This window comes from Aotus nancymaae, unplaced genomic scaffold (genome assembly GCF_030222135.1).
Source record: "Aotus nancymaae isolate 86718 unplaced genomic scaffold, 86718_ANA_hifiasm-v0.15.2.pri h1tg000059l, whole genome shotgun sequence".
NCBI classification, from domain to species: Eukaryota; Metazoa; Chordata; class Mammalia; order Primates; family Aotidae; genus Aotus; species Aotus nancymaae.
The window spans coordinates 24996281-25020875 of NW_026988473.1; the positions used below are offsets into that span (position 1 = coordinate 24996281).

The 24595-nt window shown below is 41.7% G+C and overlaps 1 protein-coding gene across 5 annotated transcripts in view; it reads right to left on the reverse strand.

Moving 5' to 3' along the window:
* Positions 1-24595, reverse strand: part of PRR5L (proline rich 5 like) — a 170955-nt gene that overhangs the window by 142650 nt on the left and 3710 nt on the right. Inside the window, exons 1-4 of one of the 5 annotated variants that reach the window (XM_021665466.2) lie at positions 23079-23161; positions 19887-20032; positions 18957-19088; positions 18094-18228 (exon numbers count right to left, since the gene is read on the reverse strand). The gene's annotated coding sequence lies outside the window, so the exon portion shown is untranslated. The other 4 variants (XM_021665468.2, XM_021665470.2, XM_021665467.2 and 1 more) reach the window with 4 other exon arrangements.

Consider the following 24595-nt stretch of genomic DNA (forward strand, 5'->3'; position numbering starts at 1 on the left):
AAACAAAATCAGAAAAATGCTGATAATTATTAAAACTGGGTGATCGGTATGTAGAGGTTCACTATTCTAATTTTGTATATTTGAGATTTTAAATAATAAAAAAAGTAAAATAGAAAGGCACACATTGTTGCTAGTAGTGTAAATCAATACAAATTCTTTGTAAAGGAATTTGAAATACTCACTGAAAACAATAAAAATGTTTACCTCTTAAAAACAAGCAAACAAAAAACCTCAGCATTTTTACAGAGCAACAATTGACTCACAGGAATCTATCCTAGGAAAATAATCCCTGATATGTGTAAAGACTACTGAAAAGATATTTGTCCTTGAGGAGGTTAGAATGTCAGAACATGAAAAACAACTATAATAGCCATCAATAAAAATTAGTTTAACTTATGGTAAAAGACTCTGCTGGTGTATTATGTCATCATGAAAAATGCTGTTGAAAAATGCTAATATAAAAAATGTACAAAATAGGTTTTTTAAAAGGTTACAAAATAATTGCTACACTACAATCAAACTTTCACTAAAATTAAGAAAATAAAAACATTTTATTAAGAGAATGAAAAGATATACCTGGAATGTCACAATATTTTCTCTAAAAAGTGGGAATATAGATGACTTATTTTCTACTTTTTAGTTTTCAGTATTGTCTGAAACTCTAAATATAAATATGTATATGTTTTCAGATTAATTTTAAAAGAATAAGAAAAGTATTAATATTAAATGTCATGTTTTACAAATGCAAAAAGCACTATTTTCTCTAAGAATTTTTTTGGCAATGACTTTATTTGTTGAATTTCAAAAATTTTATTTTCAATTTTTGTGGGTACATAGTAGGTGTTTATATTCTTGGAATTTTTTTATTTGCAGTAAAGTACACTAATTTCAAGTGCCCAAACTAGTGGGTTTTTTTTACATGTGTACATACTCAGATGTTACCACCACCCAAATCAAGATATAGAGCATTTCCAGCACCTCCTGTTTCCTTACACGTGTTTCCAGTCTATTGCCCTCTCCCTCACTTAGAATTAACCACTATTTTGACATCCATAAATATTGTCAAATTTGTCTCATTCTTTAACATCAGCTAAATTGAATTATGCAGTATATGCTTTCTGGGTCTGGCTTCTTGGAACACAGCACAATGTTTGTAATTCATCTATATTCTTGTGTGTTCTAGCGATCCATTCCTTTGCACTAACTATATAGAATTTAATTATCTAACTATATTATAATTTATTTATTCATTAACTTGTTAATGAGGCGTTTGAGCTGTTTCAAGTTAGGGACTATTAGGAATCATTTCTCTAGGAACTTTGTTGTTTAAGTCTTTTGTGGACACATGCACTCATTTCTCTTGGGTATATATCTAGGAGTGAAATAACTGGTTATAATAACTGCAGAATAGCTTTCCAAAGTAGCACCATTTTATATTCCTACTAACAACATTAGAAGTTTTCAGTTGTCCCACATCCTTGCCAATACATGGTATTATTCGTCTCTTACATTTTAGCTCAATTTTTTAAAAGACAGGGTCTTGCTATGTTGCCCAGGCTGGGGTGCAGTGGCATGATCATAGCTCACTGCAGTGTCAAACTCTCTAGACTGAAGCCTCTGCATCAGACTCCCAAGAGGATTACTGGTGCTCACAACCATCAAATAATTTTTAATAGGCCTTCTCCCAATGCTTAACAGATTTATAGCTAATGATACCGAATTAACCAGGATACTTTTAAATCCAAGTGACAGAAAGTCAAATCAAAATAGTGTCAGCGAAAGACAGAAACGTATGGTTCACACCACTGGAAGGCTATGTTAATGTCATGGCACACACAGAAAATGGTAATATGCACAAGAGCCCACAGGGGTCATCTTAAATGTACTTGGCTCTGGTTGCAGTTGGAGGCAGCATGCCTACCTCGGCCCAGCCTGGCTACCAGGCTGAAGGAAAAAACACAGAGAGGACTAAAGCAGAGGCAATGAACCCAAGTTGATGCTCAACCCTGCTACCTCTGGCACCCTAGTTGGAAAGCTCTGAGATGGGGAACAGGTGACACAATGAAGAATTGCTATGGGAACCAGGCCAATATACTAGAACAGGGACTCAATGATACAAGAACCCGCTTCCTACTAGCCTACCTCTCATCGCTCTTCATCTCTTTGTTTTGGCCTTTTCCTTTCTCTACGGGCTGTGGGTGGTAGCCACCCAGAATCCTAGGCTGCTGATAACCTCTATCCAAGAGAATGGGAGGGGTATCAGTGTCCCGGCGCTTCTGCAACAAAGTACCGCAGACTGGGTGGCTTTAAAAAACAGAAATTTCGCCTCTGTCAGTTACGGGGGCTGAACACTGAAATCAAGGTGCGCACAGAGATATGCTCTAGAGGAGAAGCTAGTCCATGCCTTTCTGTTAGCTTCTGGTGTCACCAGTGATCCTTGCATTCCTTGGCTTGTAGATGCCACTTGGCTTGTAGCATCACTCAAATTTCTGTGTCCATCCTCCTAGGACGTTTTCCTCCTGTGTCCCTGTGCCTCTTTTTATAAGGGCTCCAGTCATATTGGATTAAATGAGAGTGTCCTCATGCTAATTTCATGATATCTGCAAAGACTATCTTTCCAAATAAGGTCACATTCATAGATAAGAGGGGTTAGGACTTCTCCATATCTTTTGTGGGACACAATGCAACTCACAACAGGGGGCCTACTCTTTCCCTGCAATTCGTAACATTTGGGCAAGGGCTGACTCAGGCTATGTGCCCAGTCCTTTAACTTACCTTTGGTGTCCCAAAGATGCAGTACTATAGTTTAGTACTGGATCCCATACTCAACCCTGTGATAAGGCCAGAGGTTGGTGGTGGTACACAATGATTTGACCGTCAAATATTAAAATCACAGGGACTAGAGAAAGAATTCCCTCCAAATAAACAAGAGAAATGGTATGACCAAAGTTTGGTAGACAGATACAAACAATATCTACAACAGTTCACCCTAAACCATAAATCATTCTGTTTTCTGGTGTTATATATATTATGAAATTCATTTTAGGAGGCTCGCCAAGAATTTATGGTGTATATATTGGTGGAGATATTTTATGGAGATACTTTAAAAAAATAGATACCCCAAATTACTGGTAACATCTGCCTTAAACCATTTCTATGGAGAAATTGTCAGGCACACGGAAGTTTTCATGACTGCCGAAATAATCTCATTGATAAAAGAGTTGACTTAATCTCTGAAGCAAAGTTAATGTAGGTTCATTTCAAATAAAATTTTTGAAACAATTATGAATTATAGATATGTACAAACTGTTCAAACTAGTTATTCTGAAAGTAGACCTGAGGGTTGGGGAGAGTGTTATGGATGGATTACATCCCCCACAAACTCATATGTTGAAGTCCTAAGTCCTAAGATCCTCAGTTACAACCATATCTGGAGACAGAGGTTTTGAAAAAGTAATTAAGATAAAATGACATTAAATAAGTGGGCTTTAACCCCATATGACCGGTGTCCATATAAGAAAAAATTAGGACACAGACACATGCAGAGGGAAGACCCCGTGAAGACACAGGGCGAAGATGGCCATCTACAAGCCAAGGAAGAGGCCTCAGAAGAAACCAACCCTGCTGCGCCTTGATCTTGCATTTCATCCAGACTCCAGTGGTGTGAGAAAATAAACGTCTGTTTTTAAATCACCTAGCTTGTGGTCCTTTGCTGTGGCAGCCCCAGAAAATTAATACAGGGACTCAGTGACAACACGGAGGATTAAAGTAGAGGCGGCGAACCCAAGCTGACGCCTAACCTTTGCCACCCAGTCATGGCAGTGTTTCCTTCAGGGCATGCTGCTTCTGCATTCTCAGGCAGGCTGTGTGGGCACTGCCAGCCAGCGTCAGACGTGGGTCCAGGTCCTTCTAAACACTTCAGTTGATGCCCAACCTCTGGGGACACAATTTCTTTCTGCAATGGGTTCATGCCCTAACGTGGGCAAATGAGGCTTGAGAAGACACCTGCTCGAAGCTCATGGAGCAGAAACCTTCTTTCTTTTCTGAAAAAGCCACTGAGAGAGCCCCTTTTCTCTTTCTATGGGATCTGGAGGAGGAAGCGGGCAGGCCCTGGGTCTATTGGCAACCATCTTGTGATCATGAGTTGAGACTATTTTACCAGGAGATGATCCCTACAGAAGGCAGAGTGCAGAGAGGAAGAAAATAATCTGAGGACATTATTGAGTGCTGCATTAAGCACAGCAATTACATGGGCCAATAAATGCCTTTTCTTTCTTAAGCCTGTTGTTATAACTGAATGCATCCTACTATAATGGTTAGAAAATAAAATATTTTAAAAATGCACCTCTGTTACTTTTTAAACTTTACATAAATAGCTAAAAGTAAACAGCAATGTCAAGACTCAAAGAATTATTTTTTAAAATTCCATAATAAGCACCGTAAAAAATAGTAGCCACTTTCTTTCTAACAGAGCCTATTTCTAGAAACCAACTAAATCATTACAAGTAAGAAACAATTTCTCTGTACAGAGTACCACATGGCAGGCCATGTGCTAAGCATGTTATTTGCAGGATCTCATTTAATCCACACAACAATCCCATCAAGAGGGTTCTATAAATATCCTCATTTTACAGACGAGGAAACAAAGATTCCAAGAGTTTAAATAATTTGCTTAATGTTGCACTGTAAGAAAAAGACTTAAGCAAAGATTGAGTCCTGATCATCTAATTCTGAAGCCCCTACTCTATACCAGTACACATGCTGCCTTTCTAAGTAAGTAGCATGCATAGCTCTAATCTGCACACCCCCTTGCCGGTAGGGCTGACAGCAGATGAGGAAATTAACACTTGCAGACATTATGTAACATGAGGGAGGTCCCACAGCTAGTAATTATATAAAAAGGTAAGCCACAGGGTACAGAGCATTAAGTCTCAGAGATTAACAGGCAAGATAATGAATGCATGGAAAAAGCCACCAAAGCTTGGCACTCAAATTCCCAGTTCATCACCTTCTTTTTGTACTTGAAGATCTAAGTCCCAGAGAAATTTCATCTCTTGCCCAGGACAACACAGCCAGTTAGTGGCAGAGGTACAAGGACACAGTCTTTGTCAACCAGCATGTTTTTCTAATACACAAGAACTGCCTTTAATGAATTGCATTTGCAGGGCACCTGCTGAATACACTTGAGATGGGAACTTTTTCCTTTCCTAATGGAGTAGATCCAGCCTCTAGTACCTGTTTGTCTAAATACAGTCCCCTAATTTTCCCTATAGGAACAACCTCTTTCTTCCTGTGTGCAGCCTTGGGAGGGCTGGTAAATCCCCCTTCCCTGGATATGCGACCTCAGTCACAACAATTGACATTTCTCTCCTGAGATTTGTAATTTGGCTATGCTTTATTTTGATAATAAATCTCTGTTTTTCCCTAAGGAATTTGGAGTCAATTTCCATTGTTTGTAACCTAAGAACCTATAACAATTAAGGTCTTTTTCAGTTGCAAGTGTTAGAAAACCCATGCCAAATACGCTTAAGCAAAAAAGGAAAACTTAGTGTCTTAGATGAGGGATCTACAAGCTATTGCTCTTGTGCCAAGCCCTCCCCGCAACTGCCTGCCTTACAGTTTGATTGGAACACAGCGAAGCCCATTGGTTTATGTACCGCCTGTGGCTTTTGTACTCCAATCGTAGAGACCAGTAGCGTAATAGAGATGACGTGACCCACAAACCCTAAAGCCCTTACTATCTGGCCCTTTACAGGCAAAGTTTGCCAATCCCTGACTTAGATAGATTAAAAGTCAGGTGCCGCTAGATCAAGGGACTCGGATGACATTTCTAAAACCAATCCATCCATCTCTTGGTTTCTGTCTGCTTTCTTCCTTGTGTTAGCTCCATTCTCAGGCTCTTCCCTTGATAGCAAGATGACTGCATCAATTCCAAACCACATCTTCTCGGCTTCATCTCCTCCACTAGCAAATAAAAGTCTTCAGCCAGGCCCTCACTGGTCCTAATCAGTCTTTCACTGTGGTCCCAGGGATGAGACTTGTGGATTTTTTTAAGCCAATCAGAATTAACTGCAGGAGCTGAGAGTACTTGCTTCTGCTTCTAAATTTCCTTTATCCTCTTTATTTCATACAGTTCCTATTCAAGAGTTAATAATCCATTTTATTCCCAATCAGGAGAGAAAAAAAGTGATGAGTATTAATGGCCTCTATTATCGAAGAAAGCCTTGATATGTGATTTAGTATTAGGACCTTTCTAGTAAAAAATTGAGAAAAGTCAAGGAAATCAGTCCTCATCACATCAAGCTCTCATGAACAGCTTCCTTTGTTATGTTTGAGCCTCTGACATTTGCTACATAATTGAAACCTTCTTTTTGGCCATTCCCTCCCATTTGCCTTCCCTCTCACTTGTCCTGTGACCCAACTCCCTCTCAATTTCTCTTCTCTTTTCCAGATATCCACACTTCTTCCTTGGCTATACCCCACAGCTGCTCAAATCTCCATCTCCCCACACTACCTAGCCTTTCCCCTGAAATCCTATCCTAGTACAAATTTGTGCACTGCAAAATTTCCTCCTTTTCTCTTCTGCACCAACCACTCTCACTTTTAGTTTGTTGCTAGACAAGCGACAGATTAAACTGAAATATATGAAAGTGTCCATAGTTTTTCACAGCTAACAGTAGCTCCACATATCCATCCTTCTCAGGTGTGTTGAAAATGAGCCCAAACCAACACCAACTGGCAAGACTTCATGGGCTTTTTGCTTCAAATTTCAGGATTGGAAGGAAATTAGCCAATGAATCCAATGGTTTTCAACTAGCAGATATTAGTGGGAAGTGTTACAAGCAATGTGGTATGAATAGTACCAAATAATTTGCTTAAATTATCGACTTGAAAAGTAAAGCAAAGATAGAGAAATAGAACTCCAGTCAGGCACTTAACAATGGAGACACATCCTGAGAAACGTGTTGTTGGGTGGTTTTGTCATTGTGCAAACATCATAGAATGTACTTTATACAAACCTGATAGTATAGCCTTTGCCACACCTAGGCTATATGGTATATATCACTCCTAGGCTACAAGCGTGTATAGCATATTACTGTACTGAATATTGTAGGCAATTGTAATACAATGGTAAATATTTGCATCTCTAAACATAGAAAAGGTACAGTAAAATATGGCCTTATAACCTTACAGGACAGCCATCATATATATGCTGTCATTGACCAAAAATGTCATTACATGGTACATGGCTGTATATTAAAATCAGAGACTTCTGTTTATCAGAAAACACCCATAGCAGCTAAAGTCTCATATCTAGACTATATACATAACTTTCACAAATCAATAAGAAAACTTGACACTTGAACAGGTACTCCACAGAAGCGTCAGGATACTCAGATAGCTAATAAGCATATGAAAAAGTGCACACACGCATTAACTCACTGGAAATATGCCAGTTAAAACCACCAGGAACTAGAATGATGAACAGCTGGAACTCACATCACATTGCTCATGGAGATGCAAATAGGCATAGTTATTTTGGAAAACTGCTTAGTATCTACTAAGCTGTTTAGTATTTGCTGAACATAGACAACCTAAAGCTAAACCACCAATTCTACTCCTAGGCATATCATGGAACTAGTCAAATAACTCTGGACACAAACTCAACTTACGGGGAGTTGCAATTTAAAGTGTGTAGGAAAAGCAACAAATCTCAAAAAGATCTTGAGCCTTCTCTAAATTGCCCATAAATCCCAGTATAGAGACACACTATCTCTACCATTTAGTGCGTACTAAACAGTATATATAGCAAAGTTCATTTGATCCTCACAATTCTACAAGACAGGTTGTATGAACCCAATTGTACAGATGGGCTCAGAGAGGCAGAATAACCTGCCCAAGATCACACAGCTAAATTGAGAGAGAGGTGGAGTTTAAGCCTGACCCCAGTCAGTGTTCACGTGCTTATCCATTCTGTACTACCACTCCAGCTGGTTGCCCTCATTAAGGCAGACAAGCCCAATAAAGGCAGACAAGAGAGGAGTGTTTGAAGCTCCTCTGTCCTCCAACTTCCCATGGCCCTGTTTCATTCATAAACCCAGATGCTAGCCTCCTCTGGAAAGTGTTGGTCTGGGTTCTCCTCTTCTCCAGTTTCCCACTTAGAGCTGTAGTCTAGACTAGGAGTGAAACTACCTTTGTACAAATTATAGTTTAGGAAATTATGACAGTGAAAGAGATCAGACCTAACTGACTTCATCTTGCTTCTAACCTTTAAGCTGTCCTTGTTCATTCCTAGGCATAAGCCAAACTAACTTCAGGAAGGAATTTAGTTTATTGTTTGACTCTGAAACAAAATTGATAGTAACCCTTTCCCAAAAAGACCCCCTTCTTGCCTGGGGATCAGTCTGCCTTTGTAGGACTAATAAATTAACTACAAAGTTAGAAAATATGGTTTAGGGGTCATGCAGCTGCTGGCTGCCAGAGTCTGATCCTTCCCAAATTGCTCCTGGGGATAACATCGCTATTGTAAAACCTAAGATCAGTGCTTGAGATATTTTGCAGACCCTGCACTTGATAGATCAGCTGACACCACCCAGACTGGTAATCTGGCTCAACCAGTTTTGTGATCCGTCCCAGGAACAGAAGACAACAAGAAAACCTCACTTCAACCCTCTCTATGCTTCCATCTCCAACCTGACCAATCAGCACTTCCCACTTCCCAAGCCCCTACCTGCCAAATTCTCTTTAAAAACTCTGATCCCCAAATGCACAGGGAGACTGATTTGAGTAATAATAAAACTCTGGTCTCCTGCACAGCTGGTTCTGTATGAATTACTCTTTCTCCATTGCAATTCTCCTGTCTTGATAAATCAGCCGTCTAGGCAGTGGGCAAGGTGAACCCATTGGATGGTTACAGGAAGAGCTGGCAAACCACAGCCATGTCCAGCAGATCACCTGTTTCTATAAAGTTTTATTGGAACACAACCAGACCCATTTGTATCCTCTATGGCTGCTTTTGCCCTACAATGGCAGTATTGAGTTGCAACACAGACCATATGGCCATCGGTGTCTAAAGTATTTTCTATCTGGCCCTTTATAAAAAAGTTTGCTGATTCCTGTCCGAGGCTAATAAACTTCCCCTTCAGTCAGTCCCCTGTAACAACCAGAAGGAGGCTGATTTTGTCATGTCTTGGTCTTAATAAGCCTCCAGTCTCCAGGCTCCATCTCCACAGAGAGACATCTGGAGGCTGTTAGTTCAGAAGAATTCTGAGGGGCTCCAAAGCTGCTTTGTGCTCCTAACAGGCCCACCCACTTCTTAGGTAGCTAATCCTAGAAGGGCTCGTTTCAGGGAAGGCAACTGCAGTCATCTGTGTGAACTGTGTTTATGTCTAATTATCACACCGCACAGTATTGATTTTGCATATCCTTTAAACATCACATTAAATTTGCTGCAAGCTTTATTTGATCTCAACACTAAAGTCTGCTCATGCATATTCCACCTTCATAACTAGTTGCTTGTGGAATATGGCCAATTGCTCACAGTTTATACAAAATCAAAGGGAACACTGGTCAGGAGCACTGAACTATCCTCTCTTGATAAAAGGATATTACTACAAAGCTAACAGCCCAAAAAGAAGTTCAGATTTTCAAATGAAATATCAAGAGACAATTACTATAAGTTTACGGACTATGTAGTGATTTAATACTCCTAAAGCCAAAGCTATCTGCTTAAATTAAATAACTTCTGTCTTGACTAAAGCCTTCAGAAAAATAATATTAGAATTTCCTAATACATCTAGACTTTACAAATTTGAGTTTTAAATCCAGAAAGGAAACAAATATGCCTTCTTATCCTAATAGTTCAATTTAAAACATACACTTTTAATAATAATAGCTTAGCTTTCCTAAATTCTTACATTGGACTAGGCTCTGTTTTTGCATGCATTATCTCATTTCATCTCCCCGACAGCCATAAATAAGTATGATTACTATCCCCATTTTACAACGGAGGAGACAAATGTGTCGTGATAAAGTAGCTGCAAAGTTCCTAGTGCCATCTAGATAGCCCTGTTCACTCCTTTGTGCCCTATAGTGCCTCATAGTCAATGCCCATTTTCTACTGTGAGAAATCCAGTTTAGATGAGGGATTCTGCTCTATATTTATACAAAAATCATACATTGCGATGCTCTTAGACACCAGGCGCCATTCTATGTTTTGCAGTCACGATTTCACTTCTTCTTCCTAACAACCCCTGCAGTCCTTGCATTATCTTCATTTTTCGGTTGAGTGACCTGAGACTCAGAGAGGTGAAATAACTGGCCCAAGGTCACATAGATAGTAAATAACAGAGCAGGCACTTAATTGGGGAATGGACATTTGGATGTTTGCAAAGTGCTTTGAGACCCCTTAGGGAAAGCGCCGTCTTCATACATCAATGAATCTAGTTGAAGATGTTGGGCTGTGATATGTATGATGGAGTAAGATTGTGGGTCAGAGCTGGGGCAGAACTGAACAGCTCTGCTTACTAAAAAGAGTAAGGAATTTGAAGTTCCCCAGAGACAGAGAAAAAACAACACTGGAGGCTGCTTTGGGGAAAAGGGCATCAAGGGGAACCCTTAAAACATAGTCAAGTGGGACTTCAGAGGGTTGAAATCCTGAAAGATGTGAAAGTGGTTTGCAGGGTTGTGCAGGTGTGTGTGTGCGTGTGTTGAGGTATGTGCAATATACAGACCCTTGCCGCCTCCTCAGACCTCACCAGCCTATTGTGAGCCAAGTCCACTTTACTCACTGATGTGTAGGGAGATTCTTTTCGGAAAAGTTAACCCTATCTGTGGACTGTTGCAAGGTAAGAGATTGCTCATGTGGGTGCAGGAGCCCAAACATTAAATAAATAATTTACAGGGAACTTATTTCAGTTCCTACTTGCCAACTACATGATTCAATTGAATTAGGTACTCTTTAGTATCAGGTACTAAACAAACAAACGAAAACACTCATGATAGGGAATTTGAGACTAAGTTTCTACACTGCTCGCTATGAAATAGGTACCTTACCCATGTTAGTTATTTAACCCTTACAATCCTATGAAGTAGAGCTATTGTAACTAGCATTTTACATCAGAAAAATAGACGAAAGTTAAATGACTAGGTCAAAACTACACAGCTGTTAATAAGAGCACAGCCAGGACTTGAACTCAGGCAGTACGGTTTCAGAGCCCATAATCAGAACCACTACACCAAACTGCCCAGAGCATGCTGCCTAGAGTGTAGTGGACTGAGGAGAAATCAGCAATGGCAATAATTGCAGCTCCTTCTAATCTCTCACTTCTAGCTCCTGAGTTGACCATGGGCAAACTCTATTTAGTATTCTTCCTCAAGGTAGATTGAACTGGCAATGCAGATAAGGTCAATCATGCTGTTAAAACTATAGGTTGGCTGCTTCTGGACCCTTATTTTGAGGTGCTTGGCTTTTTCATACAGGAAAAGACATTGGAAATGAACTTGGACTTACAAACCAGATGTCCAGTCCCAGGTCCCTCCATTCTTAGAGCATCTCTGCCCCACTCCCCATTACATCTGTCATTGGCTCACCTGCTTCTTCAAAAGGAGACAGCATTTGACTACCCAACAAAGCAAAGAGTCTCTGGCCAGAACACAGAGACCAGGACAAAACAAAACTTTGATCTATCAAACATTTAAAAAACTTGAAACACACATAACTCTTTGAGCCTTGAATATTGGTGTAGCTTAAAACTTCCTCCTCAAGGCAGGGTAAAACATGTAATAATATAAAGGGTAGGAAATCCCCAATAGCACGGCTGATACCTGCTTTTTTCTTACCCCAACCCAGATTAAATCATCAAGAAGGAAACTTTAAGTACATTTCTTGACCAAGGTGTAATCTAGGTCCCTCACTTCTTTCTGTGAGACAGAAGACTGAGAACTAACAATTTGGTGCTGTTGAAGGTGGCGGGCGGGGGGTTCTATTAGAAGAACTATTAACTTTTAGAGTTGTTTTTACGATGGAATTAAGCCATTTACTTTGCAATTACACAGGGAGTAAACATTGGTAGGATGTTCTGTGAACACAGCTGCACACCGACATCTGGCATTGACTCTGGAATCCTAGAGGATACATCTGCCAGTAAAGCAGCTCCTCCGGAGACCCCTACATTCAGTCCTTAGAAGCCGGAATGGAAATGCAACTGCTGTGTCACACAGCAAAGGCAGAAAGCGGCAGGTTGCCCTGCCCAGGCTGAGAGACCATAGACTTGGTTCTACCTCAAGGAGAAGAGTCAGGATCTGTGCTCCTCACCACAAAGATAACTCAAACTCATAAAAACAAACACTAAAAGCTATTGAGCAACTAAAATGGGCCAGACACTGTGCTGTGCACTCTGTATGTTACACTTCATAATAGCGAGGTGGGTAATAGCAGTATTTCTGTTTTACAAGAGAAAACAGAGGCTCAGAGAGGATGAAATAGGTGCCTAAGCCCACGTATTTAGCAAGTGACAGAGCCAGGACTTGAACCTTGGTTTATTCTGATGCAGGAGACCATGCTGTTATCCGTCACCCTACACTGCCTCTCAAGTGAGTGGTAATGAACAGCTGGTCCAACAGATCATACAACACTCTGGCTGGCTCGGCCTTTAGCAGACATACTTCCAAGCACCTACTTGTTGAGCGAAATGTAGAGAGCACAGCAGTGCTGCGTTTAGCAGATGGAGATGGTAATCTCTACTTTCAGAGTACATAACTCCTGTTCTCCCATTTGTGCATTCCCATCTTTTCTTCCCCTCTTTTTTTCCCTTTCCCGAAGTCATGGTAAGATACACTCAGATACATTCTGAGGATATATATTAGTCTTTCTCTAGATGTCTAGGTATATACAGGCAATATATTTATGTGCTTCTCAAAAAATGGTATTCAGTAAAAATTCTCCCTTCCACCCAGGCCCCCATCTACTCTGTTCCTATTCCCAAGCCCTATCCATTAGTATTTTCTTGCAATTCTTTCCAAACTTTATGTAGGTACAAGACACTACAAGTATGTTGTCTCCTCTCACTCCTTCCCATTATATTGGCACTTTTTTTCATGTGAATATTCAAGGGAGGGGGCATCTTCATTCTCTTTTATAGCTACATAGAGTTATATTTTATGGATATACCATAATGTGTCAATATTTAATCTTTCCCACATTAACAAACATTCAGATGGTCTCCAAGTTTTGTAATTCATAAGTTGATACTTGGAACTCCTTGAATCTATACCTCAATTAGCTAGAGCTCAGAGAGGAGAAAGATAGATAGACATCCAAAATTCCAACACTTTCCACCACTGAAAGCTCTCCGAGCAAAAAAGCAAAACACATTCAGCAAAAGCCCCTGTGTGAAAAGATCTTACTATGCCAGGAGAGACTGCCATAACTACATTTTTCCAAAGATCCCATTTCTCCTCAGCCCAGAAAAAAAATAATAAAAGTGACATCTTGAACTAGGTAACCCATACATAGAGCATTAGTACTTAATGTCTTTGAGTTTTCATAAAAGTAATAAACCTCCCCAATTTTTTTACTGTAACTTCAGACGGTTTGTTAAGGTAATATAAAATTCAACCCAGCATAGCCTACCAAATCAAGAGAAGGCCAAGCAGGGAGGCCTTTGCTTCTTTGGCTGGGCCCATTGGAAGCCAAGCAATAGTCCTCTCCACCAAGATACTTGCTCCCGCAGCTCTGTCCCATCCAAGCCAGAGACGCTTGCCTGAAGTTGTGGAAATGTTGTGTTGGCGCTAGATATGTTGCCAGGAGGTGGTATGTATTTCTTCTTCTACCTCTTGAAGGTTTTTACTAAAAACTGCTATGCCAAGCAGTCACACCTTAGAAGGAGACTGGCACTGAACAAAATGAGAATTAAGAAACCTTGAATATCCTTGACATCCTTTCCTTCCCTAAACTCAATTGCTGCATTCTCAAGCTCTTCCTCCCTCCCATTCTCCCTGTAACTGATGCTATCGAGTGCATTATGCTCATGCACACGGAAGGCCAGAAAAGTCAAGTTTGATGTTCCCAAGAACATTCTTAACCAGCGACTAAGGAAGTTGCTTTATAAATACTGCAAGTCCTTGTTCTCTTGGGTGGGAGAACTCTGGGGTGCGTGTTCCATGCTGGTTCTGGGAGTTCCCTGGTAGGATTTAGCTTCAGTCACCCACATGGGTAATTTTCCTGACAATTTATCTGCTACTGGCTACTTAATGGTAAAATCTATTTTTGCAACAACCGATTGTATTCATTGTTATTCACTGTCAGACTTGTGAACTGAGAATACCCTTGGGGACAGAGTAAATTGGGGTACCATTTGTAGCACGTATGAGCAAAGAAGCCCAGCATTATGTCAAACCACAAAATGATAATATGTTCTTTTGAGAGGACACGACAGGCTTCCAGGTCAGGATGGTAAATTGTTCTGCTCAAAGAGTGACATGGAGTCAAAGAATTGCTACATAACTAATGGGATAATCATGGGTGATGTGCAGACACTTTGAGACATCATAGAACTGTAGAAGTGACTATGTATGGTGGACTTGTTGAGTATGGTTGAGTCTCTTCATTCCTTTAACCTTAGAAGTGTGCCAAAACACACACACATAATCTTTAATTGTGGCTTTCAGATTACAGCCAGTGAGAGGGATCTGGGAGAAAGAGACGATGAGGAAACCTTTTTGGAGACTTTGAAATCACATACCAGAACCACCATCTACCACCACCACCCACATTTGTAGAGTGCTTGTGCTGTATCAGTTGTTTTCAAATGAGGCTGCAGGGAACTCTAAGGGCTCTGAGAAGGAACTTGGGAGGTTTCGCCAACAGTAAAAGACTTGGTTCCAAATAAGCAATGTTTAAACTGACTGTGAGATTCAGTTCTCAGGTTTACATACCGATTTTGTTTGAAAAAAATCCTGTCACTAAATGTACAGTTTGAAAACCATAGATATACCTGATCATTTTATTCTTATAACTACCCCTAACTTGCAGGTGAGGAGAGTAAAGTTGAGAGAAATTAAATGGCACGCCTGAAGCCACAGACTAGATGTGAGCGAAACTGTGGTACACAGCTATGGTCCAACACCTCGCCATGTCCAGTGCTCTTTCTTCTACATTATACTACATTTGAGTATTGATGATGAAAGACATGGTTTAGCAATTTCTTGACCATGACGCTTGCTTTGGTGAGAATAGGTCAGAAAACAGTTTATAGAAAGTTCTTAGAATTGAGGCTGCTTCAAGAAATTCACCAAAACATCTCCAAATCATTCCCTCCCTGAGCCATACCTAACACTTGTTATTCCAGGAGCTGCTTTGATGAGATATTCTCACAGCTTGTCTAAAATATCTACACTGTCCATACACTTTGCTGAATGCCCTCAAATTTCACCTGTATCAGTCTACTAATGCTGCAGTACTGCTGCAAAATAAAAACTCCATGACTGAGGAAGACAAGACTTTCTTTTTCTCACTTACAGATGTGCAAGTTGACTAGGGCAATTCTGCCTTAGTTCAGAATTGAACTCGTATCTGTTCCATGGGACTAATTCTGAGGCACAGAGAGAAATGACAGTGGCCTCCCAAGTCATGCTCTTCTCTTGGCTGTCAGAATAGCAGAAGGCCAAGCCAAACAGTGCAAGCATTATTTAGAACCTCTGCTAGAGTCAAATCCAATCACATTCCATTGACCAGAACAAGTCAATGCCCAAGCCCAAAGTCAGTGACTCAGGAAGTGCACTGTGTCTCAAGGTGAAAGGGAAGTGAGTGAAGATTTACTGAACAATACCTCAATCTATTACATCAGCTAAAAATGTGATTCCCAGGAAGGGAGGTCAAGCAGGTCTTTCCAAAGTCCTATAAATTTAAAATGCAATACTATTAATCAGGTTAGTCCTATAAGCTGCCAGGAGGAGACCATCCCAAAGAGAAATGTGTAATGGCACTCTTCCAGGCTAGAGACAGCAAGAAAGAAATTATCTAGTAGAGACTGTGGCATTTCAAAAATCAACTACTTTACTTCCAAAAACCTGCTCCGAACCAAACTTCCAAATCCCCTTTCTTAGAGGATGGGACCTGAAGATAGAGAGAAAAAGATGTGGATGACTTATATTCTCCATCCTCAATAATCAATTTCTAGCAATGGAAGGCTTGGCAAAGATACAGAACAGCACAGGAGCTAAAAACAGAGACTACTTAGTCTCACAATTGCATGTTTGAGTCTCTACCAATGCTAGACACATTGGTTCTTCCTTCCAACTCCACAACATCCTTTTCCCCTCTTTCTTCTTAATAAAATTCCAGTTTCTCTCTGGAGACGTTCCTCCTCAGGGGACAATGACCCATCTCCAGCACAAACCCCAGGGATAGGCTTAGAGGGAATTTCATTCATTTTGCCAATGATTGATTCCCAAGTAGGTAATTGATCTAGATTGGGCCAATGAGACACACAGTGTGCCTGTGGGAAAAGTTTGCTAGAAGGAAGGAAAAGGGATTTCAAAAACAAAGTTGCCACACTTCAAGGAGAAAACCCTAGGAAGAAATTGTCCCTGTCTTCTTCCCCTGGACATAGCAAAGGGAACTGTGGGGGGTGCTTTTATTTTTTTAAACATTACACAATTATTGCATGTTCTTTTTTAGCACTGTGAGAAAATAGACATAAGCAATATGGGAAAAGAAAAAGGAAATTCACACCTGATCCCTTTGCCCAAAGAAATCACTGTGAACACTTGCGTGTATTTTTTCAGTATTTTTTTGTTGGTGGCTGCTTTGAGAAGGAAAGGAAAGAGGAAAAACCAGTATCCTCATGCACCGCTTCTGGGGGTCTGCATTGGCTTGGCCTCCTACTATTCTAGATGTCATTGCTAGTGCCCTATTTCTACCTGAGGATGTAAGCAACAGGAAGATGGCAGAGCAGAGAGGTGGAAAGAAGAGGCACCCTGAGGACATTGCTGAGCTGCCGAATCAACCAGCCTCCCCTGAAGCTTGCCCTACGTCCTCACTTTTAAATGAGATAATAAAAGATCCTTGTTGATGACTTTGACTCGAAGTCGAAGACGCCTTAACAGTGTCTACCTCAGCCACTTCCTAGCCGTGTGCCTTGAGTAAGCCTCTTAATTCCCTTAATTCCATTTTTGCACCAGTACCTCTGTCCTAGAACTATTGTGAGGGGTGAATGACAAGACGTATGAAGCATTTGCAAACTTGCTGTGTCTAGTAGCTGGTAAGGGGGCAACAGCTCACAGTATGATTTTTGTTACAGGGCTTCTTGGTGTCTTCTAGCAAGAAAGTACAGGTCTGGGAACAATAACGACAGTTTCTGCACTTCCTTCATGTTTAGGTTTGTCGCCCCCTGGCTGTTTCTTCTAGAAATTTACAACAGAAACCATCACAATGGGACAGGTTCCTGTCTTCTCTAGGGTGTGGCAATAAGGATCTTCTGCAGTCATCACTACCAAGCCTGTGAGTGGGTAGGAGCCTCAAGGAGAACAGACTGGGGGGTGCTTTTGTTTTTTAAAATTGCAAAATTATTACACGTCCTTTTTTAGCACTATGAGAAAATAGAGATAAGCAACACGGGAAAAGGAAGACGAAGTTCACACCTGATCCCATCATCCAAAGAAATCACTGTGAACACTTGTGTGTTTTCTTTCAGACACTTTTGGTGGTGGCTGCTTTGAGAAGAAAAGAGGAAAAATCAGTATCCTCATGCACTACTTCTAGGAGGGTGCACCGGTAAAGCCTTTATTAGAAGGCAACTTTGCAAGATAATTAAAAAAATAGTAATAATGCATCTCCCCTTTGGCTCAGCCATTCTGCTTCTAGAAATCCACCCCCTGGAAGCAACAACGGAGGTAGTAGGTACATAGATTCCAAGTGCTAGCACCTTTTCACACACCTTATGTGATTCAGTCAGTCCTCACAGCAATCTTACCTTATTCAATAACAGCTTCATTGAAATATAATTCATATATTAACTTAGTCCATTTAAACTGCTTTAATAAAACACCATAAACTGAATGGCTTATAAACAACAGAAATTCGTTTCTTACCGTTCTGGAGGCTGGGAAGTCCTAGATCAACGCACGGGCAGATTCAGTGTCTGTTGAGGGCCCACTTGCTGGCTTATAGATTGTGCCTTCTTGCTGTGTCCTCACGGTAGAAGGGGTGAGGGGTTTCTCTCCAGCCTTTTAAGTAATGGAAATAATCACATTCAGGAGGGCCCCGCCCTCATGACCTAATCACCTCCCAAACATCATCACATTAGTAATTAGGTTTCAATAGATGAATTTCAGGGGGACATGAACATTCAGACCATAGAACCATGCAATTCAACCATTTAAAGTATACAATTCAATGGCTTTTAGTATATACACAGATATGTGCAACCGTCAGCACAGCAAATTTTAGAACATTTTTATCACCTTAGAAAAGAAACTTCGTACCCATTAACAGTCGCTCTCCATTTCCTCCCTTCCAGCCCCTAAAAACCACTTATGTGCTTTCTGTCATTACACATTTGGCAATTCTGGATATTTCATATAAATGGAATGATGTAATACGCAGCCTTTTATAACTGGCTTGTTGCACTTAGCATAACGTTTCAAAGGTCATTCATGTTGGATTCTGTATCAGTACTTCATATCTTTTTAATAAGAAATAATATTCCTGTGTGTGAATATGCCAAATTTTGTTTATCTCTTCATTAGTTGATGAACAGTTGGGTTGTTTCTACCTTTTGGCTGTTATGAATAATGCTGCTATGAACATTTCTAAACAAATTTTTGTGGCAACGTGTGTGTTTATTTATATAACTATGAGTGGAATTGCTGGGTTAAATTGTAACTCTGTGTTTAACATTTCGAGGGAACTCCCAGACTGTTTACAAAGCAGCTGCATCATTTTATAGTCTCACCAGCAGTGCATGAGGGTTCCAATTTCTCCACATCTTCACCCACACTTGTTATCTATTTTTTAAAATTACATCCATGGCCAGTGAGTGTAAAGAGCTGTCTCATCATGGTTTTCATTTGGATTTCCCTGATGGCTAGAGGGAGGAGATTAATATCATTACTTCCAATGTACAGATGAGGAAACTGAGGCACAGAGAGGGTAATTAATTTATATACCATGACTTATTAAGTGTCCAAAATTGTGTGTGTACAACAGCACATGCAGAAAGAAGTTTGCTACAACACTATTCATGAAAACAAAAATTATGTTTACTAGCAAGGGTTTATCCCTACAGAGAACCATTATGCAACTATCAAAGAATGGGGAAGGACCATTCTGGCTGACATGGAATGAGCTCCAAGGACATATTGTTAGTGAAAAAAGCCAGCCGCAGAATCATATATACAGCATAAACCTGTTTATATTAATACATATATGGATTGGAAGGCTCCTCACCAAACTGTTCACAATATCCCCTAAAATGTAAGCTCCAAGACAGCAGGGATTTTTGTCTATTGGCATATGGCAAATGGCTGTATTGCCAACCTTCAAACAGCACATAATAACAGCAGAATCTGTTGTTAAATGAACAATTCCTTGAGAGGAATGGAAGGCAGGGATATATGCAGATGAACTCATTTTATTCTGAGACCCACGTCCTCTAAACATGAATTCAAGTAGTAGTTATATTATTTTTGACACAGAAAAAAATAATGAGGAATTCTTGGGGCCCTTAGCAAGAAAAAGATGAGGTCCCCGTAGAGTTAGTATATAACTGAGAAATGGCCTCAGTCTTTTCTGAGGATGCTGCAAGGACCCTCTGGGCCACAGTGTTCCTCATTTCAAGTGAGTGCAGCTCCCACCCACCTGAGCTCCAACTCTTAGGGCTGACCTGGGGTTGACTCACTGGTGGGGCAGACACATGTCTGCTTCTGCCCTGCTGGACATCCCATGTTGATCGATAAGCTGCTCTTGCAGTTAACAGGAATCCAATGTTGGGATACTTGCAGTGAATCTTGTTTTCACGCCTGAGAAGATCTTAAAAATCAATAAGCATTAGAGAGACATGACCATGTATTGTTTGTTCTATTGTTTTTTCGATATTTGTTTAATTTTTCATTCCAGTTAAGCCCTCTGAAGAGGCCCAAGGATCACGGGCTTCTTGTGAAACACAGACAGGTGCATACGTCACATCATTTAAGGCTAATGGCAGCTGAGTGAGTTGAGAGACAATTAGGGAAGGGACCAGGTGCTGTGGCTTGACTCTGTTTTGCCAGTCAAGTCAGGATAAAGGAATGATCTACACTTTACAACAGTTGCAGATTATAAAACTCAAACAGTGAAAATGGCAAGTTGCACCAAAAATAAGGATTAGTGGGAGCCAGGACAAGAGATATGTAGGTTGGATGGACAACAGGCTGCTCCTCACAGTTAAAGGGGATGTTATGGGTCTGATAATGTCTTCTCGATTATTTTTTTTTTCTGAGATGGAGTCTCGCTCTGTCATCAAGGCTGGAGTGCAGTGGCGCCATCTCGGCTCACTGCAACCTCTGCCTCCCAGATTCAAGCGATTCTCCTGCCTCAGCCTCCTGCGTAGCTGGGATTACAGGCACGTGCCACCACACCCAGCTAATTTTTGTATTTTTAGTAGAGACAGGGTTTCACATTTTGGTCAGGCTGGTCTCAAACTCCTGACCTTGTGATCTGCCCACCTCGGCCTCCCAAAGTGCTGGGATTACAGGCGTGAGCCACCACGCCCGGCCGTCTTTTTATGAGCAAGATATCTCCACATTCTCTTACTCTATCCCTTTTCTCCTGCCAAGAAGGCACAGAACCAGATTTTCAGTGGGGTACGGCATTGTCCTTGACTTCCCCCAACACAACTGTTCAAGCACCAAGTTCTGTTGATTTCACTCCAAAATCACTTTTTATCTCATCTATTTCTCTCCATCCCCACTGTCATTCTTTTAGTTCAAGTCACCGTCACCCCGAGTCTAGGTGTGTGCGGTAGCTTCCTAAGCTGTCTTCCTGCCTCAAGGAAGAGTCCTGCTTCCCTCCACTTCCTTCTCCACACACAGAAAGACTAAACTCGAGAGGCAGAGTTGCCTTGCGATTAGGGCAGTGTGGACTTTGGAGCCAGGATGCCTGGGCTCGAATCCTGACTCCTCCAGATATGTGACCTTGAGCTGGTAACTTCACTCTTCTGTGCTTTGGCCGGCTTTATCTCTAAAATGGAGTTGCTAATCTGTACATACTTGATAAAGGTACAGCAAGGATTAAGCGAACTCACATAGATGAAGTGCTTAAAACGGGGGCTGCCAGACCCTAGCAGCTGCACACCCATGAGCCAGCATCTTTCTTTTCTTATTTTTATTTTTATTTTGAGACAGTCTCGCTCTTGTTGCCCAGGCAGGAGTGCAGTGGCGTGATCTCAGGTGACTGCAACCTTCACCTCCCAGGTTCAAGTGATTCTCCTGCCTAAGCCTCCTGAGTAGCTGGGATTTCCGGCACCTGCCACCATGCCCAGCTAATTTTTTGTATGTTTAGTAAAGATTGGGTTTCACCATGTTGTCCAGGCTGGTCTCGAACTCCTGAGCTCAGGTGATCTGCCTGCCTCAGCCTCCCAAAGTGCCAGGATTACAAGTGTGAGCCACTGCACCCGGCTGAGCCAGCATCTTTCTGAAATGAAGCCCCCCTAGTTATGCTGCGGTGGGGACAAGGTCCAACATTCCCATATACCTTTAAGACTCTGTAGGACCTGCCTACCTTTCTCTTCCCATCTCTTGGTGACTCTTCTTCACATTTGACACTCGTTAAATGTCTTTTTGTTCCTCTGGCAAGATAGGCCAGCAGGCCTACATACACGCTATTCCCTCTGCCTAGTACATTCTCCCCCAAATTCTTCCCCATGCCTGCTTCAAGGATCACTCTTCTCTCAGGTCTTAGATGCTGGTTTCTTTAGAAGCATCCCTCCTGCATCAGATTCTGATTAGGGGCCCTTCTTTGTGTTCCTATGGTGCCCTCACCTCCCATCAATGCACTCGCTACTTTGTAGTTTCCAGTTTTTACTACAAAATATTTCACACAGAAAAGCCAAAAGCCAAAAGCGTGGTGCAATCACAGTACAGTCAGCTCCCACATACCCCAACAATTGGGAATGTTTTGCCGTATTTGCTCATTCTTGCTCTCTGTGTGTCTCTCCTTCTTTCTCTCTGTATTTATTTATTTTGTTTCCAGGTAAATTACAGGCATCATGATGTTTCGCTCCTAAATATTTCAACTTGCATCTCCCCAAAAGAAAAAAAAACTGAAGGGGTATTCTCCCACCCAAAACACAATGCTCTCATCACACCTTAAAAAATGAGTAATTCCCTAGTATCACTGAATGCTTGGTTTATATTCGAATTTTCCCAGTCATTTCCCACTTTCCTCTTAGGGCCTTCCTGCTCCATTACGTTTGAATTGCTCCTCCATTGGGCCAAGGGCTCTGTGAGGAATTGAAGGGGTCCTCTCTGATCTCCTCTCCCAGCACACAGATCAGGGCAGCCCTTCCATATGTGTTTGTTGAAAGAAAGAACAACCCCCGACCCACCATGCCCCACTTCCTCCAGCTGGGAAGAGTCCTTGGCCCCCTACACACACACTGACCTTGGTAATGGCATAGCACCCCTTCTGTGGTTCAAGTCAGAAACCTGAGAGGCATTCTAGACCAACCTCTCCCTCAGGTGGCTGCAACTCTCTCCCGCTTAACCCCTCCCCACTCCCATAATCTCAGCCACAGCTTCGGTTCTGCCCTTCATCTTCCCTCGCCCATCCCCCTGAGCCTTGACGCCCCTGATGCTCAAGTGCATACCCATCCTGCCTCAGATTTCCCTCTAAAAGGCAAACCCACTATGGTCCTAACTCTGCTTCAAACCCTTCTGTCTTCCTCCCAGGGCCCAACCTGCCTACCAAGTTCCAATCTGGCAGCTCCTCCACCTCCTTCCTTCTCTCTTCTGACTCCTGCCCTCCGTTGATCCCTGGCCCAAGCTCGAGCAGTTCAAAACCATCCATAGGTCTCCAAGCACACCATGCTTTTCCATACCTCTGCGCCCTCTCCTTCAACCACCTGATTCCAGCACTTTATCTTCCTCTGAGAGCTGGAGAGAAGCTCAGACATCATTTTTCCCAGGGCCCATTCAGTGACCTGCCCTTTCCTGGAAGGGAGCCCACATAAGCCTTGGGCACAATAAATGTTTGTTAAATAATTGCTGAGTGGGTGAACAGAAATATCGTCCTCCCCTTCCTCCCTGGACGGAGGCAGCTGCAGCTCCAGCCCATCCCAGGCCTTTGCCCTGGGCCCCAGCGTCAGCCCAGCCCAGCCCAGCTCTGCACTGCTGCCAGATGAACCTGACACAGCCTTGGCAGGCAGCCTCTGAACCACTGCCAGGCCCATTTGTAGCCTTCCCTTTTCTAAGGAAGAATGGGCAACAACAGGCTTGGGCTTCTTTTATTTGTAAAGAAAATAATTAAAAATCTAGACAAAAAAGAGGGTTAAAAAAGAAAGAAAGAAATAGCTTTATATTTGGAAGTCCTCTTTAGGTAAAGTATCTCCTGGGAGATAGAAGGTGTGATGATATGGCCCCTTCTGCTTTGAATACAATTCTCAGAATGCAATATTGCTGATACAGTTTGGATATTGGTCTCCTCCAAATCTCATGTTGAAATGTGACTGCCAATGTTGGAGGTAGGGTCTAGTGGGAGGTGTTTGGGTCACGGGGGCAGATCCTTCATGAATGACTTGATGCTGCCCTGGTGATAATGGAGTGGGTTCTCACTCTGCAAGTTCAAAAGAGAGCTGGTTGTTTAAAAAGGGCCTGGCACTCTCTTGCTCCCTCTCTCACCATGTGACATGCCTGCTCCCCACTCACCTTCCACCATGAGTACAAGCTCCCTGAGGCCTCACCAAAAGCTGAGCAGATGCAAGTGCCATGCTTGTACAGCCTGCAGAACTATAAGCCAAATAAACCGCTTTTCTTTATAAATCACCCAGTCTCAGGTATTCCTTGACAGCAACACAAAACAGACTAACAGAACTGCCTTTATGCATTTCTACCAAAAAAAAAGATATTTCACTTGTACTTTGTTACTTTGCTGATTAAATTACACTGGGGTAGGGATGGGGGACTTTCAAGCAGTCAAAGAGCTCTCCTGGGTACATGAGCTCAACTCACACCATAACTAAGAAGGCTCCTGAGGTACCTGTCACCCCTGTCGCCAGCCCCTGTGTCACAAGTGGTGCAAGCAGAGATGAAGTGTTTTTTTTAACCTTTATAGCTTTCTGCCAAGAAGAAAATCTTTTACCAGCACAGACCAAACTCTAGCAGGTAAAAGCTCTAAGAAGCCTGGATGGTGAAGGCCCAGAGAAGTATATCATAAAGTGGGTTAAAGCTTGAATCTCCTCCCTGCACTAGCTGAATAACCTGTTTTGGATGAATTTGTTAACCTTCCCGAGCTCCAGATTTCTCTTCACATCTAGAAGAACTCCTAGGGGTCTTTATGGAAACTAACTGAGATGTTGTTTGTGTAGTGGGATGTAAAAATGACTATGGTCTCAGTCTG